This window comes from Miscanthus floridulus, chromosome 5 (genome assembly GCF_019320115.1).
Source record: "Miscanthus floridulus cultivar M001 chromosome 5, ASM1932011v1, whole genome shotgun sequence".
NCBI classification, from domain to species: Eukaryota; Viridiplantae; Streptophyta; class Magnoliopsida; order Poales; family Poaceae; genus Miscanthus; species Miscanthus floridulus.
The window spans coordinates 47636406-47650802 of record NC_089584.1 but is presented as its reverse complement, the minus strand read 5'-3'; the positions used below and the strand labels follow the sequence as shown (position 1 = coordinate 47650802).

The 14397-nt window shown below is 42.8% G+C and overlaps 1 pseudogene; it reads right to left on the bottom strand.

The window, feature by feature from the left end:
* Nucleotides 1–568: 568 nt before the first annotated feature.
* Nucleotides 569–1322, bottom strand: LOC136454601 (gibberellin-regulated protein 14-like; annotated as a pseudogene).
* Nucleotides 1323–14397: the final 13075 nt, after the last annotated feature.

Below are 14397 nucleotides of genomic sequence, written 5' to 3'. Positions count from 1 at the left end.
AGGTGAAGACAACGTGCCTGGTGCTGAAGAGGAAGCTGCTCTGGCTATTCGGCCCAAGAGACTACGTTGGCCCAATACAAGAATCATTGGCCCAATGTGGTAAGTCTGAGTCCATGTAATAAGTAGGAGCAAGGAGAGTGGAGTTGGTATGGATGATAGACAAAAAAACTAAACTCTGCTTTGAGGAATTCGGCCATCATGCCGTACGCTACCTTGTTCTTCCTGTTCTTCCTTTCCAAGTAATTTCTCCTTATAGGGTGCAGTTGGTGGCGGCTTTGCTGACACCGTAGGAGCTACTAGCGGATTTGTGGTGGAACACCGCGGTGGCTAGGGCTGGTGACGGTGATGGTGCTAGAGGCTTGGCCAGGGCGAGTCATGGTGGCTTCATCATCAAAGCCATTGGTGGTTGTGGCTTGCCATGGGAGAAAGAGAAGCTCGGTGGACTGGCAGGAGCTGTCTTTGGCGGCTCGGCCGGTTGGCGTGCATGTGGACTTGCTGGGGAGACCTTCGGTGGATGGGCTAGCGATCGCATTGGTGGTTTTGCAAGGATGAGTCTTGGTGTCTAGGCCTACGATGGCTTAGCCAGAGTGCATGATGGCAGTTTGGCATGAGAGGGTGGCTTGGAATGGAAGAACAACGATGGTGCCGGTGCTCTTTTTGGCTGCTATGATGGTGGCCTAGCCACATATGACGACGGTGGCTTCATGTCTAGATGCGCGTGTGGCGGCGGCTTGCCATGAGAATGAGATGGTGCGATGACCGGTGCCGATGACGGTGGCTTGGCCAATGATGAAGCCGGTGGCTTGGATGAGGACAAGGCGGGACGAAGTGTGGGTGGCTGAATCAGGTGGAGCAATGGTGGATTGAGAGGAGGATGAGATGGTGCAGTGGCTGGCACTGGCGATGGCAGATTGGCCAAGGAGAAAGTGGGAGGCTTGGTGGCCTTGGCTGAAGCGGGCGTCGTACTTGGTGCGCCTGCCGGTGCCTTTGAAGGGCTACGCGGAAGCGAGCATGGCTTGTCATGGCAGGAGCTCGACGTTAGTGTGCTGCCAACATCTAGAGGCAAAGCCGGCAGTTCAGCTAGAGAATCGCCATCAATGTCAGGAGGTGGCATGATAGGGGGCATGGAGATGTGGCTGTAGTTTGTGCGGTGGTGCCCGTGGTGGTGCCTCTAGTGCTTCCGGTGGTAGTGCAGCGATCTGCTTGCGTCAGCAACGACAAGCAGAAAGCACACGAGTGATAAGAGCGCCATGAAAACTGACCGTCATCAGCGATGCCACTAGACGGCGCAACTGTGGTCACGTGCTTGTCACCAGCGGCATTGCATATAATGCAGCGTATATGAGGATCGCTCTGCTTGGGCTCTATAAGCTCTTGCCTAAGCTCCCAAGGGTCAAGGGAAACAAAGACGCTATATCACTACTACACAAATTTTAACCAAGGCGGGTATTTAAGCTTAACCGAGGCAGGCAAGCCAACTGCCTCAGCACAAAGATCACGATTGATCATGGCTTTAACCGAGATGGTTGGCCAACCTGCCTCGATTAATAGATTAACCATGACGGGCATCATAAGCTAACTACCTTGGTTAATACATATTAACCGAGGCGGTTGTCGTAACGCGTCCGCCTCACTTAAGATTTTAACCGAGGCGGTTGAATAAAGACGCCCGCCTCGATTAAGATTTTAACCGAGACAATTTTTATTACTTGGCCGCCTCGATTAATGATTTCCATATTTAAAAAATGCTTTTTCAAATTAGAATTTAAATTTGAATTTAAAATTTTGCTAATGAAAACATAGATAAAGCAGAAAATAGATGACAAACATATATTACATTCATTCTCATTCGACGAACCGACATTAAGTTGTTACATTAGTGATGTCTTCATCATTGTTTTACAAACACAAATCATTCATACATTACCAATCAAGGTCATTCATACATATCATTTTTTATCGGAAAAGAGGTCCGGCAGAATGTAATCCGAGATTCCTAACTTGGTGCTCTAGTTTCTGATCCAATCGAACTTCGGATCCCACGCCAAGTAATCCGAGATTCGTAACTTGGTGCTCTAGTTTATGATCCAATCGAACTTCAGATCCCGCACTAACTCACTTTCCCGGTTGAAGAATGTATTCCCTTCATGCGCGCTCTCTGTGACAAACTTACATATGTCTGCTACTATTTGTCTGAAGTCTTGGTCGACCTTCTTCCTTCGCCATCATCTTTGTGCTTTCTTGAGTTGCCGCCAGCTACTAGCTGAATCTGCTTCATGTCCTCAGGTACTCGCAAACATAAAATCCATATAGAACTGAGCCATAGAGTTGTTTAGCGCACTACATGATGTATAATACACAATAATCAGAGCATATATAATAAACAATCAGTAGGAGTAGTAGAACTAGTAGTAGTGAGTAGAGTAGAGTAGAGTAGAAGTACTAGTAGGAGTAGTAGTAGGAGTACTAGAGTAGAGTAGACTAGTAGGTGTAGTATTAGGAGAAGAGCAGTAGTAGTATTGGTACTTACCGGGAACTCACGCCTATGTTTCAGTTTCGTGCCATTCTTGATCTTCTCCTTCTCAAATCTCCGATCATAGCAGTTGGGATCTTTCACATACTTCTTATAAGCGCTATATGAAAAATCACTAATGTCAACGACATTTTCAACAAGTATGTTAAATGTAAATGAATAAGTTCTGTCACTTACTATCTCAAACAACTTTCAAATTGCTTGTACTCTGCTTTGTTTGTATCCTACAAAGAGTCAAATATACATGCCCTTCCGTCCTGAGGATTTATTATAAATGCAATCCAGTGGCCCATGATGCCCTGGTTGCACCATTCACACAATATAGATTAGAAATGTTCAAATATGAGATGTCATGATCCCAGTACCTATATATATATATATATATATATATATATATATATATATATATATATATATATATATATATGTATATGTATAGAACTACTACCCTATAGCTGGCTACAAAATAACTTATTCTGTAGCCACTTTAAGTTACGATAATTATAGTAACTTCTTACTAAGTGGTTTACTGTAACATTATGGTAAATATCCCCATGTGTTATAGTAACCCAACTATCATAAATATGTATTGACATTATCGTAAATTAGTATATAAAATTATCGTAAATGGAGGTGGCTACAGAATAACTTATTTTGTAGCTGGCTACTGAATATACTCTCCCTATATATATATATATATATATATATATATATATATATATATATATGTGTGTGTGTGTGTGTGTGTGTGTGTGTGTGTGTGTGTGTGTGTGTGTGTGTGTGTTCCAAGTATCTTTTGGACATACCCAAACTAGTTAGCGGCCATGACACACCCATTTCCCCAAACCTTCTTCATGGCCTCATAGATGTACATTCCCGCCTGATACTTATATTCGACTACCAGATCTTCCCTGCATTTCTTTCTCTCCTCCGGGTTCAAGTTCACTAGCTTTTCATGAGTGTCTGGTATATTGTAACCCGCGATGGTTCTCTCTATGATAAGCATCGGAGAGAGAGAGATAATATCCTTGCCCAATTCCTTGCTTACATAGGCCTGCATCCTGCTGGGAAAAGTCATCATGGCATTATTAGTTTGTTCCTAAAGTACCTACAACGATGTAGTAGTGTCAAAGTCATAAGTAACTTATAGGGCAAATAAGGTGACTTGGGCGATGTCGAGGTCCTTTTGCCATAATAGTCTATGCATGTCATGGAAATCTACGATGACTTCACCATCCGTGGGCGTGTGGAAGTACTCTATCGAAATGTGTAGGGTCGAGATGATGGACTAGAAGGGGGTGAATAGTCCTTTCTAAAACCTAATTGCGCCAGCTAACCGAATCAAATGTGGAATTAAAACTATCGGTCTAGCCAAGACTACACCCCTCTATCTAAGTTCACAAGCACCTTATAAAGATGCTAATTAGGCAACAAAGGTACCGGGCTAGCTAGAGCTCATCTAATCAATTATAGAGCAAGGTCACACAAACCTATGCACTAGTACTTTGGCAACCGGGGACCTCCTACACATGGCTAGTGATGCAAAAGCACAAAACTCCTAAGCTCACTAGCAATGCTCAATAACAAGGCTACACAAGCCTAATTAGAGAGCATAAATCACTTAGCTACACAAACTAAGCAATGTTCCTAACAAGGTTACACAAACCAAATTAGTCACACAAGGGAGCTACTTCTATGCTACACAAGCAAGAAGGTAACTAGCAAGCTACACAAGCTAACTAATTACAAGAGCACCTACATAAGCACTATGTAAATGAAAGTAAATACAAGCTTGTGTATGGGGATCACAGACCAATAGGGAGATGATGACATGGTGATTTTTATCCTTGCCACCAAGCTAGTCCCTGTTGTGTCGACCGCTCACTTGGTGGTTCGACGGCTATTTGGCATCACCCGTCAAGACCACACATTGGGCACCACAAGAACCTATCCCAAAAGTGAGGGTAGCTCAATGACACGCTCTACTAGACTTGCTCTTCGCGGCTCCCACATGGGGTGAGCACAATACCCCTCACAACCACTTCTTCGAAGCACTGCACAATCTTCTTTGCTTGCTTCAACGAAGACTACCACCAAGCCATCTAGGAGGTGGAAACCTCCAATAGTAACAAGCACCACTGGCTTGCAACTCGATAACCTAGTGCCACTCGAATGCAATCTCACAATGCAATGTACTAGAATCACTCACTCACAATGGATTTGCACTTCTCGCAAGCACAAGTGAGTTAGAGGGCTCTCAAACCAAGCACACACACAAAGGCAACACATCCCCAAGGTGCTCAACCTTAGCCAAGCCTGAGCTCCACCTCTATTTATAGCCCCCAAGCCAAATAGAGCCTATTGGAGCCAAGTAGCACATTTCTACGTGGTCACCGAACAACAACAGTGTGAACACTAGACATAGGGTGGCTGGTGCCCAATAGTAAAATTGCAATGGCTATTTCAAACTAGCCGTTGGGACCCTGGCATCAGACATAAGAGGGTGGTGCACCACCCTAGGGGTGGCGGTGCCCCCCGATGAGTTTCCCCCCTCTCTGGAAAAAAGGGGTGGTGCCACACCGCCTTGGTCACCGGATAGTTTGGTGACCAAAACTTTCTCCAAATTGAAATCCACCACCTCAGGCTTGTAGAGCTACTCATTAGCTTTCCAAAAGTCGTACATCATCAAAATCAGAGTTCGGAGCTACGAGTTATGCCTGAAATACTGAAGGTTGCTGCTGCTGGTTTTTGGGCATCGCCCCTGACACCACCGTAGGGTGGTGGTGCCCTATCCGGTGCACTAGAAAGGGCGGTGCCACCTTCTATAATGGCTGCAAGTTGGCTACAAGTTTGGTTGCAACTTCTGACCCCTGGACAACCAAAACCTTGCCCTTTTCTTCTCCTTTTCAACTCTGAATTGATCCAAATCAACTCCAAAACCTTCTCCTTTGCAAATGTGCTAATACCACTAAGTGTCCACTATCTTGTGCATGTGTGTTAGCTTTTTCACAAACATTTTCCAAAGGATTAGTCACTTAATTCACCACGTCACTCGATCCTAGCAATGATGCAAAGTTAGATCACTCAAGTGGCACTAGATGACCTGATATGCAAACAAGTTTGCCCCTCTTGATAGTATGGCCATCTATCCTAAACCCTAGTCATAAACTTCTCTACACTCCTATGACCAGGTGAAATGAAATACCCTATAGGTTATACCTTTGCCTTGCGCATTCCATTCCATCTCCTCCAATGTTGATGCAACACATGCACCAATCCTTGATCAACAAATGATATGATCCACTTCATATCATCACTGTGACCTTATTGGTTCATCGATCTTGATCTCACTTGCTCTTCACCATTGCCTTCATCCATCGGCGCCAAGCCTTGTTCAAGCTTCACCACCATGCGGTCTATCGCTCCAAAGCTTTCAACTTGCCCTTCACGCTTGTAATTGGTCCATCAAGCTAAGTCTTGTCTTGATCTTCTTCACCTTAGTCACATGACTCCATGTCATGTCTCATATACAATGAGCTCCTTTATTACATGCTCACCTATGGACTAATCTCCTATGTATCTCTCATAAACACATATTAGTCCACCTAGGTTGTCACTCAATTACCAAAACCAAACAAGGACCTTTCAGAATGTTGATGACAAAGTTTTCTAGGCCCACTTTCGCTACTTCCATGTACCATAGATGGAACCTCCTTACCTCCCACTTCTCTACAAGGAGGTCACCCAAGGTCAACATGAACTTCCCATGCACATAGTTTTCGAGCCAATCATCCGACCAAGGGCCAAAATGACGGTGGTGGTTTTGTCCTGCAACACTGGGGCTTGAGATGTTAGCGAGTGGAAAAAGCAGATAGCATCTCGAAATGAATTATAGATTGACTATGCTTGCTAGTAGCATACCTTTCAAATGTAGTTGAGTATGGGTGCTCATCGGCTATTTGATAGGCCATCCAACTCAACTTGGTGTGGTTCGAGGGTATGGCCTCCTCTTCATCTGTAGGCTTTCTCAGCGGGGGAGGACATTGGTTTGAGCCCTACTTTGAACCACTTGTAGGTGGTGGTGTCACATCACCCGATGTTGCCCTTGTGCTTCCCTATGGATTGCTATTGCTAGGAGGCAGACTGCCTGGAGGACTACTGCCTAGGCCACTAGCATTGTCGTTGTCATCACCGCCTGTTGTCATCGCCATTGCCTGTTGTTGTCGTCATCATCACCTGGGTCACCTAGGGGACATGATGATGGGTGTGAGGGCTGTGACACTAGTGGCGGCATGTCCAAGATAATGTCGCTCTTGTTCCATAGCATGTGCATGCCGATAGTAGCGCTGATAAACATGTACCCCTCTTCAGTGGGAATGTCGATTTCATCCTCATCAAAATCTTTGTTGGTCCACGTCATGTCTACCCGAGCATAGTCAAGAGGGATCGGGTTGCCATCATACATGGCGCCAGCTTTAGGTGGCAGTGCCACTCCTATGGCCATGTCCTTCTTCCTCTGTGCCCTACCGAAAGGCACCTAGAGCGTGTAGCTCGTTGGTTCAATGATGTTGTCGACCGGGTACCTAGGGAGTTGTTCGGTCCATGGCACCATCTACCCTTGTATGATGACTTGACCCTGTTGTAGCAGCACACTAGCCTAGGCAAAACATCTACATCCTTAGCTCCACCATCTTGGGGTCGGTGCTCATGAAAGTGTCTTGTATCTTCCCCATGATCATGTCCTTGACTGCCTCATCATAGCCTTTCTGGAATGTAACACCTCTGGTGTTTTAAACCTTAAAACATGCCATGTCATCATATGCATTGCACATCATTCATGTGTTAGTGAAAACTTTGATATGCATCCACTAAAACAAGTTTACTTTTATGTTATATGTGTTGACTTGTATGGATTGAATCAAGTTCAAAATCTTTGTATTGATTTGGAATTTCCGAAAACCCTAACTTTTAGCATTTAAATTCTACCCTGGAAACCTAACTTCAAAATCTAAATACATTTTGGGGTTGAGCCTAAAATAAAAAGTGTAGAGTTTGTCATTTTGTACAAAGTTGGTTTTTGGAGTTTTCAAAGTTGTTATGTAAAATTTGAAGTAATTTGAAAAGGCGATAAGTTCTTAAAGTGTCCCCTTTTGATTTTAAAGTTACATTTTAAAATGTAGACATAATTTGAGTATGGTTGTTAAAGTAAAGTTGTAGAACTTTGAATTTGGAACAACTTTTATTTTTGGATATTTTTGAGTTACCATGCAAATTTGGGAGTAATTTGTGAAATTAGATGAGTGGTAATTCGGTAAATATGGTGAAAAGTGTCAGCAGGCGACACCTCAACGTCGGTGAGCTTCTGACGTCTTCCAGGTGCGCCTATGGCCATCTCTAGGCTTCGTGCTGGTAGGGGAAGGCTGTTGCATGGCTTCTTCTTGCTTCTTAGCCACGCTATAAAGCCTGCGCCGTCGCTGTTCTTCTCTCATTCTTCTCCTCTGTTTTTCCCGTCGTCACCGCCAGCTCCGACGAGCTCGCGCCATCGCCGTAGACCTCTCCCAGTCGCAGCAAAGCATGCCATAGCTCCGCCTACTCATTGTGAACCTAGCCAATCAGTTCTACCAGACTAACTTCACCGAGATACGTTGCACGTCGCCCTTCTTCCTCGCGGCCGGCAGCATCGCCGTCGAGTGTGCGTCACCGTGGCCAGCACTCTACGGTGCATCTTTGCTCTTGCTCAGTGTAGTTCCATCTTCTCCGTGCTGCCGTGATGCTCTATGTCTTGATGGTTGATCCGTACGCCCACCGTAGCCACCGGAACGCCACCATCGACACCAGCTAAGCCGCTGTGACTACCTCGATCGACGACGAGCTCCTCTATTACTCCTCCGGTTCCTCTTCTAGCTCGGGCATGTCTAGGGTGAGCCACTGAGTCTTCCCATGCCTTTTGTTTAATTGCTACCAGGTTTCTTTTCACCGACTGTAATGCAGTCGCACCGTCGTGGCCTGCCATGGCCGGCGTTGAGCTCGAACCAAGCCATTTTCAGTGCAATTACTACCACCAATAGGTGCGCCTTGCCGTGGAGATCATGTTGGTACCCTCGCTGTGGCCGGAGACCTCGCCGTCGGCGAGAAATCGCCGGTCAGTGAACCTCGCCGCCGTGGTCAGCGTGGGGCACTGTGCTGACGAGTGGGACCCCACTGTCTGTGACGGTTTGAATTAGAAATGGAAAATTTTCTTTTTCAGAAAATAATGAATAGTGTAAGTTTTTGTTTATTTTGTGTAGAATTAAATAGAGCTCCAAAAATTATAAAATTTTTTGTGTGACCTCTCTGAGATGTAAACTATTTAGGAAAAATATTAAATGTTATTTTCAGTATATTTTGAATGTGAAAAAAATTGCTCAAATTAATTAATAAATGGGTTTTCATGATTTTCCTAGGCTTAAATAATTATCCAAAATTTATGAAAATTGTTTTGCCACTTAGTTATCATGTGATGAGTCTTCACAAAAATATTGAGCTTGTTTAGAGAAAGTTGATTTATTTCATAATTATTAATTAGTTATTAATTAATAAATACAAATAGTAAACCCTACTGACTTAGGTTTTGATTGAAATTTTGGATTGAGTGATGACCTTGGGTCATTAGCTTATAATGATCCTTGGCAATTAAAGTAGGTGTTTGAGTTTATGAAAAGGTTTATTTAGTTGTTGGTTTGCAACTGTACCGCGAAGGAAAGTTGTATTTAAGTTACTAACTTTTGCATCCATCGTCAAGCATCATGTTTTATATCGCGCATCATATTAAACATGGCATTGTTACTATGTGTAGTGAACGAAAGTGAGAACATGGTAGTCAATCAAGTTGTTGAGGAAGTTAATCCACCTATTGAGGTCGGGTTTGATATCTATGGAACATCCCCGGAACCTGACTTTTCCGACAACCAAGGCAAGCCCCGGATGCATTTAAACCTACCTTGTGTTTTACAAATTTATATCGCTTTTGCTTTTAAATAATGCATTAAGTGATTAGGAGTTGAGTGAAAACCTAATTGGTGCATTACCAACCTTGTTTTCCATATCAACCTTGTTACCCGTTTCAATCCGAGAATGCTTAATTATACTTAGCCATGCATAGAACGATACAAATCGGGTGATTATCAGTCACCTGCGAGATATAAAGGGTTTCTTGGTTACGACTAGTTATTTATGTTATCATGAGATATGAGCATGTGGAGTAATAAATCTAGACCGGGCGGACTCGGTGTATGAGAGCCACAAGACATGGAGGTCTTGTGAGTGGGTTCTTTTGCCCTGTGTCGATTAAGAACCGTCCGTTGTTGAATTGCATGAGGTGAGACTTTGTAGTACTAGCCACATACTTTGATAAGCCTTAACTCAGGCTATTCTACTACAAGAATGGCTACTCGCGCACTAGGAGTGGAGAGATGGCGAGAGTAGCATGTACCCACATGGCAATGGGCTGGATTGGTGGAGTACTATATTCTGGGGTGGCGTGGACCCGTTCTTGTTTTAGAGGATCTGGGGGTAGGTTGGTATATGTAGGTCAGGGACCTGCATATGTCATGTGGTTGGGAATCCCTAGCTAGGTTATAATTGGTTTGAATCGTCGTTGCTCCTCGGTTATGGAGACTCAACTCACTATTCATCATTGTAGTTAATAAATGAAACTTGAGGAAGATTTGAGAAAGAGTTTGATATGAAGGTCATGATCTCAATACGGATCATGGTAGATTCATATATGATCTTGATAAGGATTAAATGTTGAAAGAAAGAATCTTTTTAAAGAGCTTTTACGCAAAAGAACCTTGTTTATTGCTAAAGCCTTACCTTGAATCCCTGAGCCTACATTCCTGAGTCTTATTAGTTTTTATTCCGGTTAAGTCTTGTTGAGTACTTTTGTACTCAGGGTTCATTAAACCCTTGTTGTAGGTGAGTCTCATGCGCAGGCCTGCTTTGGACCAGTGTTGCATGACTGTTGTTTAGATCGAAGATGATAAGTAAATGTGTGGTCCTTGGGCAGGGCACTTTCTTTGTGTGTTAATGCTTATGTTACTAATGCCACTCCACTACTATAGTTTGTAATAATAATCGTACTTAGTTTGTAAGGTTTGAAATAACTGTTTTGTAAACTAAGTTATTGTAAGACTTCCGCTATTTTACTCTGATGTATATTAATGAATAAACTATAGTAATACTACATTGACTCTGTAATGGATCCTGCTCGGAAAAATCGTGGATGATTCGAGGTTCCTTAAGGGACACCCGACAGTCTTCTTAAGTTATCGGGAACATATGCATAGTCGTCAGAGGTCATTGGACAGTGACAGGTGCACGTGGGCCCTATAATTTAGGAGGTTCTGCCACAGAGTGGTATCAGAGTGACCATTACAAAGGTTTTTGTAGTTTTGTTTTACAAAACTTCAAAACAATTTGGGACAAATAAATTTAACATGTTCATTTGGTCCAAATTGCTTCCGACTTATCTTAAATTCATTCTCGCCATTCCTTATTTGATTAAAAAGGCTTTGTATAGTGGAGTACTAATCTTATTATGCCCTATAACAAGAACTATTGTTTATGTACTATAGGAGCTTTGATGTTTCAATTTCATACAGACGATTCATGCATCAAAATTAATTCATTTGTTACTTACTTTCCCTCTTAGTCTAGGGTTGAGTAGTGTAATCCATCCTTGCTGCTCTTTAGACTTTTATCTGATCGTCTTACTATTTTGAAATCTTGCTTTCCATAGTATGGCTCGTACCAAGATAACACCCCATAAGTCCGTTGGACGCAAAGGAGTTCCTCGTCACCAGCTTGCCCCTAGGAGTGACGATGCTAGCAGTATCAGCTTTAGGCCTGATCCCCAGGCTAAGATATAGAGGCTTTCAGTAGAATTAGCACATACTACTAGAGATAGGACCTTGGATGCAATCCTAGGTGGGCAAGTTATAGGATCAATTGAGGCATCGCACCACCGCTCATAAGAACTGTGAGCGTATGTTAGTTAGTATGGTGGAAGAAAGAAATGAAGCTTGGCATAGAGAAGATGTAGCTAGAGCCTGAGCTCATGAGTTAGAGTTCTATGTAGAAGACTTAGAAGAATATTATACCTAATCTACATGAAGAAGTCCATAGGTTGAACAATCTCCTGAATCCAAATCATGAGCCTCAGGCAGATGCAATGGACCCAGGTGTCATCATAGCAGATGATGATGAACCGAAAGAGGAAGAAGAAGAAGATCTAGAAGAAGTAGTGAGGGCCAATGAAAGTGATAATGAAGGTGGAAATGTTTTTGGAATGGATACCGATCACGAGGTTTGATGTGATCGAGGAGAAGAGTAGAGTTGTAATATAGTGAGTTCTAGTTAAGTTGGGTAGTCTTGCTTAAGTGCAGACTTGTGTATAAATAAGTAAACCCAATGTAATGTGTTGTAGTAAGCTCTTTTAATAGTTCAATAAATGCTTGTGAGTAAAAATTTGGTTTGTCATGAATAGATGTGTCGTACATGGGGTTCTACTATTCCTGGTTCTTCACAAGACGAGGATGGTATTCCTGATCCCCCACTAGTTCCACCAAATTTGGCTGATGCTATCGCAGCACTAGTCAATGTGACTGTAGATAATGCTCGGTTGCTTAGGAGTTAGCTCAAAGCAATCAGAATATGATGCAAGGGAACCAGTGGTCGTAATTATCAAAGGCAAGAAGCTACATATGTTGACTTCATGGATACACTGACCACCAGTATTTACCAAGGTTGATAAACCACTTGAAGCTAATGATTGGCTTCGTACCATGGAGCAAAAGTTTGACCTCATTCCATGCACTGAGTTCTAGAAGCCTATTTTTGCTGCCCAACAGCTTAGAGGTGCGGCAAGTGCTTGGTGCGCAAACCTTGTGGCTATGCAACCAGCCGATATTCAGTTAACTTGGGCCAAGTTCTGCACTACTTTTCAGTGCCCATTATATTCCAGAGGGAGTTATGGCCATGAAGCTTGATGAGTTCCTTGCTTTGAAGCAAGGTAATCAAATAGTCATGCAGTATGTGGGCAAGTTCAATCACCTTTCACAGTACGCACCTGAGCATGTTAACACCGATGCCAAGAAGAAGAAGTGGTTCATGCGTGGCCTTAATACCAAACTTCAGACCATGATGACTACCTGCACCAATGTCATGTATCATGAGGCGGTTAACATTGCTATTGCTTCAGAGGAGAAATATTGGTAGCATAAGGAAATAAAGAATGAAGAAGAGTGTGCCATCTGGATCTCTCAGTGGCAATCAAAAGAGACAGAAGATAATCTATCATCCAGTAAATCACTATTGTCCTCCTTATCGTCCACCTGTAGTTCCAAGCTGGTCAACAACCAAATGTTCATCCTGCCATGACTTATCCAAACTCACAATAGTCAAATGGTCCTGGTGTTCATGCTCCAACACCCCAAGGCCACAATTACCCATGTTTCAATTGTGGGAGGTCAGGTCATTTCTCGAGGGAATGTCCGTATCCTAAGCAGTATAATCCTAAAATTTTAGAAGGCTCCTAGAAATCAACAACAGGGTCAAGCTCAGGACAAGAACAACAATCAAAATGCTTAGAAGGGCAAAAATGAAAAGAAGACGGGGCTGGGTTTACTATATTCAAGCTAGGGAGATTCCAGAAGGGGAACCCTGTGATGCTAGGTATGTTTCCTGTCGCCGATCATCCAGCAGTTATGCTTTTTGATTCTAGTGCATCTCATACATTCATCAATAGAACCTTTGTCATAAAGCATGAAATTCCAATTGGAGAAACAAAGGAGAATTTTTATATATAGTCGCCCGAGGGACGTCTGTGTACTAAGGAAATGGTGTACCAGGTACCCATAAACCTAGGTGGGCACATTTTTCCCACTACCATGATTATTCTAAAGGATTAGGATATAGATGTGATCTTGGGAATGAACTGGATGTATCAGCATAAAGTTGCTGTAGATACTTTGAATATGACAATAAGGGTGAGTTTGCCAGATAGTAATTCTCAGCTTCTTATCCAACTTCCAATCTTAAAGAGATCAGTGGAAAAAGTTTGTGCAACTTCCATCAAGGAGATTAGAGATATCCCTGTAGTTTGTAAATTTCTAGAGGTTTTTCCTGAAGATTTACTCGGTCTACCACCTGATAGGGATGTTCAGTTTAACATAGATCTAAAACCTAGAACAGCTCTGATCTCTAGGAGAGCTTATAGGATGCCTCCCAAGGAATTAGCTGAGTTGAAGACTCAATTGCAAGAGTTGATTGAATAAAGGTTTTATCCAACCTAGTTCATCACCTTAGGGATGTCCTTACAATTTTTGTGAAAAAGAAAGATGAGACCCTGAGATTGTGTGTTGACTATCGTCCATTGAATGAAGTGACAATTAAAAGTAAATATCCCTTACCTTGGATAGATTTAGTTTTTGACCAACTAGCTAGGAGCCAAGGTTTTCTCCAAGATTGATTTGAGGTCAGGTTACCATCAAATCAAAATTAAGCCTGAAGATATTCCCTAAAACGGCATTTACCACCAGATATGGATTATATGAATACCTGGTAATGTCTTTTGGTTTGACGAATGCCCCAGCTCATTTCATGTATTTGATGAATTCAGTGTTCATGCCTAAGCTAGACAAGTTTGTAGTGGTGTTTATTGATGACATCTTAGTATATTCCAAGAACAAGAAAGAACATGCGGAACATCTCAGAGTTGTTCTGACCCGCCTAAGAGAACATCAGTTATATGCCAAGTTCAGTAAGTGTGACTTTTGGCTAAAGGAAGTATAGTTTTTAGGACATGTCTTGTCAGCTGAAGGAGT